The sequence below is a fragment of the Nesoenas mayeri genome, assembly GCF_963082525.1.
Source record: "Nesoenas mayeri genome assembly, chromosome: 20".
NCBI lineage: Eukaryota > Metazoa > Chordata > Aves > Columbiformes > Columbidae > Nesoenas > Nesoenas mayeri.
Window position 1 is genome coordinate 4,009,818 of NC_137569.1, and position 10,443 is coordinate 4,020,260.

Here is a 10,443-nt window from a genome sequence, read left to right on the forward strand (position 1 = left end):
ATGGGTCAGCAGAGCTCCTACAGAAAGGGAAACTCTATATCATGAACTCTGTAATTAAGCTGTTCACAAGCATTTAATCTTGTAGATTATTCTGTAAAAGACAGACCTACAGAGAGAAGCAGATATCTCCTTTACAGTTTCCCCAGCTCCACTGTTTTCTTCTCAAAATGCTAGTTCTGTGAAATATCATGAAGAAACTCAGCTGCTCACAAGGCACAATTCAAAACCCATTGCTATATGTCTCCACGCATAACTGCATTTGCAATGGGACTTACACGTACAGAATGGAGCATAATGTTGCCAAACTACTTGATTCAAAGCATGAAAATTCACCAACATGCTGCAAAAAACCCAGCTCAGTGTTCAACAACAGCAAAGGAAGGGTGATACTAATAGAGCGAGCCTGGCTAACGCCTTTCCAAATTAAAGATGAAACTCCACTCTGAACTTTGTGCCACACTATCCTTCCAAGGTCTTATTTAAAAGCACTTTTCACAGACGCCTTTCAGTATCCATAGCAATACTATTGCTTTTGATATGTTTTGCTCTTCATATTTAAGCATCTGTAGCTGTTCTGAAGAGAGTTCAGCCTTCCAAGAAAAGCATAAATGTGATCTACAGCCCTCCTGGCACACAAATGTCCTTACTAATATGCTGACCTTCTGGTTCATAACCATCATTTGAGTCCAAATATCGCTCAGATAGGTAGGATGCTTCATAGCACTAAATTTCTATGTCTGTTTTTTCAATGGGCTTGTTGGCATCATCTGGTAATTTGTTTTCAAAGTTGATTACCTGCTGGGGAGTGAGATGGATTTATGAATCAAGCTGTCTGCCTGATGCACATAGAAGGTTTGAAGAAGGCAGCTGGTTTTGCCACTGAAGGACACAAGCTGTAAAGGTGTCCAGATTTATAAAGGTAGAAAGGGAAAGCAGTCAGCCATGTCAACTTGTTCCTTGCTTAGGTGAGTTTCTTTCAATAAGCTGTAAAATCAGACTCTTTCTGGTTCAAAGGAGGTTGTTAACCAAATGTTCTGGTCACATTCCAAATCAGCTGGTTTTGTTGTGCCAAAATAAACTGCTCTTGCAGTTTCAAATACTTATGTTATTTTTTAACATCCTTTATGAAACCGCTCTGCAGTTTCTGTGCAATGTTAAAGTGACAATTGCACTCTGCTTTATGAGGTGGCTGATGCAGAATGATGATGAATATATTTTCTACCTTGCTCTCAGCCATTTGTTAAGATGGTTTTGAGAATTAGTAAATGTTTATAAAGTATCCCTATGTCTCTGAACAAAACAAGATAAAAAACAGCTGACTGTGACTGTTCTATCTCAATTCCACAGCATTCACATAACTCCAGGAATGGAAGCATGGCACAGAGAACTACGCCCACTGTTTCAATGCAGGTCAGATAAAGAAGACTAAGAGGGTACAGAAGAACATAAAAACTGCTAAAATAAACAACAAAGCAGTGCCAGATTCAGGCCCCAACACTTGGAATTTGTTGAGGATTACAGGGACACACCTCCACTGGCTCATAAACTTCAGTGCTGATTTTACATTAGTTGAAAATTTGGCCCACAGCATATGGAGCTCTGGTGGCCTCTGGTATTCCCAAGTTGGGGCTTGATTGTCCGAATAACAGTGAGCATGGTGCACAAAGACCAGCTTTAGAAACACCTAGGAAAATTGAAATGTGATATAAAGTTTCCTGTAAGCCTTTGTTCAAGCTGAAGGCAAGATAAGCTTTTCATTATTTAGTAGGATGCCACTTTCCTGCCTCCTTTTCTATGAGAGAAATAGTCTTGCTGGAATCCCTGCAGGTACAAGACCATTATCTCTCAGTTTTCTGTACAAAACCCAAATCTGCTCATAAATAAGATTTTGATGGTTTCATTGTTATTCTGTTAGGGGATGTGGATGGGTGGGACAGGGCCAGGAAAGACTACACTTTGTCCAGGTAAATATTTTGGAGATGACTGAGCTGCAAAAGTATTTTCAAAAACAGAGTCCAATCTCTTTGATGCTCCATCACTCAGAAATATTTTTGCCTTTCCCTAACGTGCCTCATAGAGCTTGTTTATCTCACCAGTCACAAAGTCCAATAAATACCCTATTCATACGTGATCTTTTCAATACAAAAAAAAAGAGAAAGCTTTCTGAAGCTTTGAAGAACTGTTTTTCTTACCTTTGGAGCACGTATCAATATAGATCTTAGTTCTCCTGCTTTCAAAGCGGCTTTGCAAATGAGCAGGAATTTAATATATGCCCATCTGTTCTCAAGTATTAAAAATCTTAAAGTGAATTAGGGATTTCTCAGACCTGCTGTGGATCCCGGCTGTGAGTTTTACTCCTCTGTGTGTTTGCAGTTGCTAAGCAATAATCCCAAAGGTTGCTATGTCTCTTCCACAACTCAGAATTGCTGTAGGTTGTCTTTTGGCTTTGGCAGCCCAACAGACTCTTCTGTACTCAACTTAGATCATTGCATCACATGACTGAAAATAAAATAAAAAAGACTACGAATAGCAACAGAAAACATTAAGGGCGTAAATAATCAGAGAGAGAATCCACAGGTGTCCAGTGACAGGACGTTTACCTTCAGATTCAAGGTTCACAAAGTCCAGAACTGTCGCAAGTCCATTACAAGATGAGCTGAGACTGTATTAACCAGATGTGAGAATCTAAGAGATAAAAATAATTACAAAGTTGATTTAAAAAATTTCAGGCTCTCTTTTTTTGTAAATAACTGTGTTGCTTTGAAGCAGCGTTGCAGGAAAGACATGTACAATGCTAATAGGGGAGTTTATGGTGCCATTTTGTTAGACTGCCCTCAGACCTGAATCTAAAGCAATTTGATGAATCACCTTTACTAATTTCTCATATATTCTTGAAGGATAATATGCAACAGGGAAAGGAGAAAGGAAAAGACAAAAACATCTACAGCCAAGCTTGTTCCAAAGCTTGAAATAAAGGAGGTTTCATACAAATAGCAGATTTTTTTCCTAAATCTGATGCAGTCAGAGTCACATTTGTTCTCTAGTTGAGGAATTCTGGAGTTTTAATTGCAGACTGAAAAATGTCATTTTGTCACCTTCATCAAGTCACTTGCTATTTATTACAGCACCCACAACGCCAAGGTAAATAATGATTAATTTGTAAAACTCTGGACTTGGGAATAGCTCTACATGACATGCACCTGGAGTCCCAGTATAAACCCAGTACAACATTTATGCTGCTACCATTTAGTTTTGTTGCTAACACCTGCCATAGAGGTTAAGAAGTGTGCATGCTGTGTACAGGTTTTGTACAAGGAAGAGATTTGCTCAGAAATTGCAATAACAATTGTACTCTAGTGGACGGTCAAAAGCCTCAATTTTTATTTTATTTTTATACTGTCTTTTCTGGAAAGTAGGACGCTATAGAAATTCCTGGTGTCTTACCCAGGAACATTTCTTTTCCTCTATGTAGTCCTGCACACATTTCAGAAAAGATTATATGGTTGTAACTTCTATAGATACCTTAGGCCATCTGTGCTAAGTGTCTTTCTGAAAAAACGTTTCTTCTGGACAGTCTCAAGTAGCACTGGAATGCCAAGCGTACCAGTGCAGTTACATGCTGTGGACACTACAATATTGACTTGATTTTAGAATTCAGTATTTGCTTGCAGAGAGGAAATGCAGCACAAAAAAAACCCCACACAAACCATAGAAGTCAACTTTCATGTGAAAAATACACTGTAATAAATTATATCTTTGCTATGCTTTTGAAAAAACAGGTATCAGAAGGAAATATGCTCATTGCAGCCTATTTCCAAGATGTGTTGAAGTATAACATCAATTATGTCAATAAAATGAAGCAGAAAATTAGTGCACAGGAATAATTTAAAATGAGGCTTTAAACTAGATTGTGCTCTTTTCCCCTCAAAGCAGTTTGCGCATGATTAACTCCTGTTATCTCTTCTCCCAGGTGGGCTTGATTTTTCCCTTTTGCAATTCAGAATTTTGTTCCTATTCTGATTAACTTACAAAATTTTTCATCTTTTCATTATGAAACATAAATTTTAAAAAATATTCTTCCTTTTCTTAAAGTGATTTTTTTTAACCCCCAAACAAGAGCATACAAATAGAACCTGGAAGGAGGGATGCAAATTGTTCTATTTTTATTTTTCTGGAAGTGGAATCCCGTGGGTTAAGCAAACCCTTAATCGCACCCTATTTAACTTGGCTGTTATCCCTTAATGTTTTTGCTAAGCAAAGTGTATCCTTTTATTATGCCATCAAATACTTGCACTGTTGACAAAATAATGGGCTGAATATGTCAGCACAGATGTTTTGCTGGAATTGCCTCTTCTATCTTTTTTTTTGTTTTTCTCTGTAAGATACATTTTGGGAGCACTCTGTTGCCTTTTGCAGCTGATGCCAATATTATGCAATAAAAGCAAAAATACGTTGTTAGCCAGAGCAATGTTTGCAGGGTATTAAAAAGATAAAATAAGTCAGTTTTGGAAATGCACACAAACCTCACTTCACATCCTTTGAGGGATACACTGGGTTGAAGCTGGAGGTGCTGACCACAGCACTTTCAGTGCGGGGAAGAATAAGGCCACAGACTTCCAATCTCTTTTTTGTACCAACCATGATGCTGTGACCACAGGCCGCCCTCTAATTGCTCTTTTCAATCAGGATACATCTGCCTTACAGCGTCCTTCTCCTCTACCACATTTAAATTCTGCTGCTAAAAACCATTGCACATGCAAATTATACCTTTCTAATGGCTCGGAGAACCATTGCGATTTGTGATTATCATCGTTAATAACAGATATGTTAGACCTTTGGCTAACTGTAGATAGCACCTCCATTATTTACTTGTGGCAAATGTTTTTTAAAGGTGCTTGCTGTTCAAATACCTGGAAGAGCTACCGGCTATACAAAAATTACACAAAATTCTATTTTGGAATCTGGTTTAAATAATCCTTTCTTGATAGTAATCGCGGGATGGCTTTTGCTCAAAATCCAGAGTAAAACACCAGTCCCAGGTGAGGAAACTGCTAGAATACTCTGGGAACTTGTAGTCTCCCACCTACCCTCTGCATCAACGCAGACATATCTGAACAGATGCCTTGAATCACCTCTATTATCTGCAGAAATCCATTTGCGTGAAACAAAACAATAACCTGGATATTATGCTTTAGAGAAAGGTGAATAACATTAAGATTCCTGTCATAGGCCAGAGAAGAAAAAAACTTTGCAATTCTCAAATGTGAGTCCTGTTTCCGCTGAAAATAATGGCAAAACCTCTCCAGCCTCATGGCCTTCTGTCCAGCTACCAGAACTTTGGGGATACGAACTTAAAAGGGATCTGGAAGGCATTTGCTTGACCTCTATGCCATAAATCAACTGCTGTGCTAGCACACTTCCTATAGATATTGTGTTTCAAAATAACATGATGGCAGTAAAAGGCAGGACAATGACTCTTTCTTTACCTCTGTTTTGTTTATCCTCCCCGTGTGCTCAGATCCCACTGGAGGCTCTTTCAGACTCAGTTTAAGATCCTGGCTTGCTGCACAGTGCGCTCTGTAAACCCAGCTTTAGTCCAGCTTAGGGAGCCAGTTCTTCAGCCTCTCTTGTCCACCAGGAGGCAAAATGCCTCATCAGGGAGCCAGACTTCTATATTTCAGCAAAGCCCAGCTACCAGAGCTCAGTATTTTGACTGTGGGACACTGGGGAATAATCTAAAGAGCTTCCACGTGGCTTTTTGGTGCTGAGATTTACAGGGGCAAAAGTACAGTCCTGTCAGTTGGAGGAGCAGATAAAAGCAATATGGACCAAGTGCTTGAAAGGAATCAATGGGTTAATATACACTCTTGACAAAGAAGAGTTTGCTCTGTTTAATGTTTAGACTGGCTTCTGTTTATCCTATGTAGTGTTGGCATTAGATGCCCACGACATTTCTCGATCCCAATTACCTCCTCGCCAACATTCCCACTAATTTGGTGGCACCAGGCAGAAACCGCAAAACAAATGAAGCTCAATAGTGCTCCGTCCTTCGTCTCAGAACCCAAACTGCCAAGCACTATTGCATTCTGGGGATGTTTGATCACTTTAAATGTTGTGCATACTTATTAGACTAGTTTTTTGGCGTTTGGGCTTGTGCATTGATGTATAAACAGTTGTTATATGGTGTTTTTGTTACTGAGTTACTGCTGCCCCCTAATCCAAGGGCCCCCATTGAAGTGCAGAGGAGGTGATGAAGCTGGTGAGGGGCTGGAGCACAAGTGTGATGGGAGCGGCTGAGGGACCTGGGGGGTTCAGCCTGGAGAACAGGAGCTGAGGGGAGACCTTCTGATCTCTGAACTGCCTGAAAGGAGCTTGGAGCATGGAGGGTGGTGGCCTCTTCTCCCAAGTAACAAGTGATAGGACAAGAGGAAATGGCCTCAAGTTGCACCAGGGAAGGTTTAGATTGGATATTAGGAAAAAATTCTTCCCAGAAAGGACTGTTGGGCATTGGCACAGGCTGCCCAGGGCAGCGGTGGAGTCACCATCCCTGGAGGGGTTTAAAAGGCGTTTAGATGAGGTTCTCAGGGACATGGGTTAGTGCTAGAGTTAGGTTATCGTTGGACTTGATGATCCTGAGGGTCTCTTCCAACCGAAATTATTCTATGATTCTACAAAAAGCTACCATGTGTGCGCATCAAGGCCCGTTTTCACAGAATACGGTGTCACACACATCATTACACCTCCCAGTGGGACAAGATTCCGAAAACCCACCACTTTTACACACCAGAGCGCCCTGCTAGGAGACAAGTTCCGGCTGCCCGCAGCCCGGCTGCCACACATCACTAAACTCACCTCAGAAGGAACGACGAGGACACCCCCTCGCACACCGCCCAGGCCCGCAGGGGTTAACGCTCCGCCGCGGCGCGGGGGCGGGGCCGCGCTGACAGGTGGCGCATGCGCCCTGGCGCCTTATTGTGCCCGGCCGGCCCAGCCCCCGCGCGCCTCAGTCGGTGAGAGGCCGTTGGCGCGCGTGGAGCTGCTGCCCCCTGCGGCCGGCGCCGCGCCACCTCCGCTCCCCCTCCCCGCCCTCCCGCCGCCGGCACTCGCCATGGAGTAAGGCCCCCGCCGGCCGGACGGGGGGGTTCCCGCCGCGCCTCGATGGCTCTGGTCACGGTGCAGCGCTCTCCTACCCCCAGCGCCACCTCCAGCCCCTGCGCCTCGGTGAGTCCGCCCGCGAGCCGCCCGCCCGGCGCTGGAGGGGAGCGCGGCGGTTGGTGGCCGTTAGGGTCCGGCGCGCGGCGGTGCGCATGCGCGCGCCAGACCGCTCGCGCTGCTTCCACCCCCCCCACCCCCCGCCACCCACCCCGTTCCCGCCGGTCGCCGGGCCCTGACAGCTCCGTGTGGGGGGAGCGGGGCCGGGCACCCCGCGGGGCTCTGGCGTCGCGGGTGCGTCGCTGTGGCCTGGTGACAAGCGAGGGGAGAGGGGGGGACCAGGGTGCCCCTCAGCAGGCCCGGGCTGGGGCCGGGGGAGCCGGTGCGGCTCCGCGGTGCCAGCCCTCCGGGGCACCGCGGCCCAGGTGCTTCCCACAGGGTCCTGGGCAGAGCCCCAGCCGCTGTGTCAAGGTGCTGCTGCCCCATCGGCAGCGCGGAGCTGCCCGAATAAAGCGGTCTGGTTTAATTCTGTTTCCGCCGTGTGCGGTGGCAGAGAGGCGGGAGCTGTGTGTGGAGGCAAACTGACATTGTTCGGGCTGCGGCTGTTTCAAGATGATTTAATCTGACAGTCCCCTCTGGGTATCTCCAGTACGTGGCCCTGCCTTTGTGAATACCTAAGATATATATATTTTTAAATTATTTTCCGAATATTGCTTATAATCTTACGATCTTAAGAGACTGTCAAGCCACAGACAGCCCCAGCAGGGCCGTGTTTCCAGTCTCAGGGTGAGATGTGCGGGAGCAGATGTTCCTCGCTGCCCTGAGTCAGGAAGCAGGGCAGGCGGCTGGACAGACTTTCTGCTTTCCATGCTCTTTAAACTCGGGATGGGCTGTTTTAGTACTTCTGTATTGTAAAATCTTGCATGTTAACCCCTTAAACTCCTGCCTACCGATTATGTGGCGTGTTTCTGATACAACTAAGGATGAGAAATAAACCAGTGAGCTTGCTGTTGCTTTCTGCATGCTTAGTTCTCAGTTAGCTTTTTTCCTTAAAAAACCTCATGCGTTATCACTGGTGTCGTGTCTGGTTTGCAAATGTTTGGAGCGGAAAAGAGTTGAAATCCCAGTTGCTTCCCTCATGCGGGGAGGATGAAAAAGCCAACTACTCTGAAAATATTTCTCCTTGTGTTAGGTAATCTCTTCTGAAACTAGATCAGCTACTTGACAGGTCCTGCCTGCCCTGACAGCAATTTAGCTGTCAGAACGCTTTTTTTTGCTTTCATTCCCATGTCTCTACTAAGTTATGTTTATTTAGCGACACAGATGAATTTTGCTTATATTCCTCTGCTATGAATATTAATGTGCTGCATTACTTCAGAGGTTGCTTCTCCTTTTTGACTTCTTTACCCTTTCCACTATTCCTTTTCTCATATTTTTCTTGCATTTAAAACATCTTGTGGAAATAGGCAGGTGTCTCTTGGCATCTTCATTCTTTCTCCTACTTGGATGCATAATGTCTTCCTTTGTTAAATATTTGATATACAATTAGTTGTATTCTACAAGGTGTTCCTATCTGGAACAGAAAGGCTGTTTCCCAGCTAATTAAATTGAAACTATACTGATTTTTCGAACACTACTTAGTTTTTAAATATATAAACAACTCCCTCTAGGCCTGATAAATCCAGAGAATGCAGCTTTCAGTATGTTTATCTATGTTCTCTTTCTTCAATCTCATAGTACGGAGGCATAATCTGTACCAGTGGTCTCTGTAAATCCTTGGTGCCCTATGCAAAAAATAAGTGTGTGACCTGGTTCTGCTCCTCATAAGTACTTCTACTTTCTCAGACTTCTGTTTCAGTTTAAAGTGGAAATGATATTCATCATAATCTGCCCTTAACTGCCATTATTTGAGTACTTCTGCATTTCCTGTTATAGCTTCCTAACCACACTTTAGGGTTTTGACTGCCCTCTTGGCCTCTTGTTACATAGCTGGGGTTGGTTATTTCTTCATCCTACTGTCAGAATTTTGTTGAGCTTGTGTGTGTTCCTGCTCTGTCACAAAGTTGTTGTTTCTTAATCAAAACTTTAAATATCATTTTAGATTATGATCCTCCCTAGGCTGGTAAGGGTTGGTGAAGAGCGCAGTCACCTTTTTTGGAAGGCTTTGGTCCTACAAGCCTGTGACGCTTGCCGTTCTTACAGATCTTTGATGACTTCAGGGGGACTTTATTCTTTTAGTATAAAGTGTAATTGTTTCAACCCATTTGTTGTAAACTGCTTGTGGTAGCTTCCTTCTATACGGACTGATAACTCTAGGTCCAAGTTACATCTTTAAAAGAAAACTCCTCTTGCTAAGTAATATCTATGAGTAGTGTAAGGGTCTAACTTGCTGCCTGAAACCTGTCTGGTTTTGAACAAAGATTATCTGGTAACTACTGGAAGTTTGCTGTTCCAGCTTGTGGGCAAGGAAGAAGCACGTTGGTGTGCAACCATATGGCTATGTCTAATTCTGTTTCCAGGTCACTAAGAATTTTGAGGACAGAAATGGATTATCTTTTAAATTGCTTGATGAATCTTTGCTTTAGAACTTCTCAGACAAGAAGAAAGGGTGAAATTGATGTCCTCAAACCAAATTTTTGCATTAAGTATGCCCTATAAACAGCTATAATTGGCTCATACGGATTCAGGGGAATAGCTGATCTGAATCACTCTGAAATTGGATGGCTTTTATTTATAGGTTTTTATCTTGTTCTCATTGCTATAGAGCCTCTCATGAGCATTCATTTCAGGGTAGTTCATGCAAAGTGTTGATTATACATTTACAGCCCTCTGGTTGCTTGATGACTTGTAAAATTCCCTTAATTGTCTGTCCAGACTTCTGCTATCTGTTGGTTTTGGCCTTTGGTTATGCAGCCACTTTTGAGAAATAAGACTGCAATGTTCTCTACAGCAGAACAGTTGTCTCCTGACATGCTGTGTTAGCAGAAAATGGCAGAAGGCGGGACAGTACTACAGTAAAATGTAAAAAATCTAGCCTGTTGCTTTTTTCTTTGCATCCCAGATTCTTCAACCCTACTTCCAAATATCTCTGTCATATTCTCTGTCTCTTAGGACAGTATGTAGTCAAGTGGTAGGGCTTTGCCATCCTTCCCTTCTAGCACCTTCATTTCAGTGCCCTCATGATGATGGGAGCAGTGTCTAATACTCATTGTGACTTTCCAAAAGACTTTTAATAATTCTCTGTGTTAGGAAATAGTCTATTGAAACTTGCCCTTTTAGATTATTTTTATG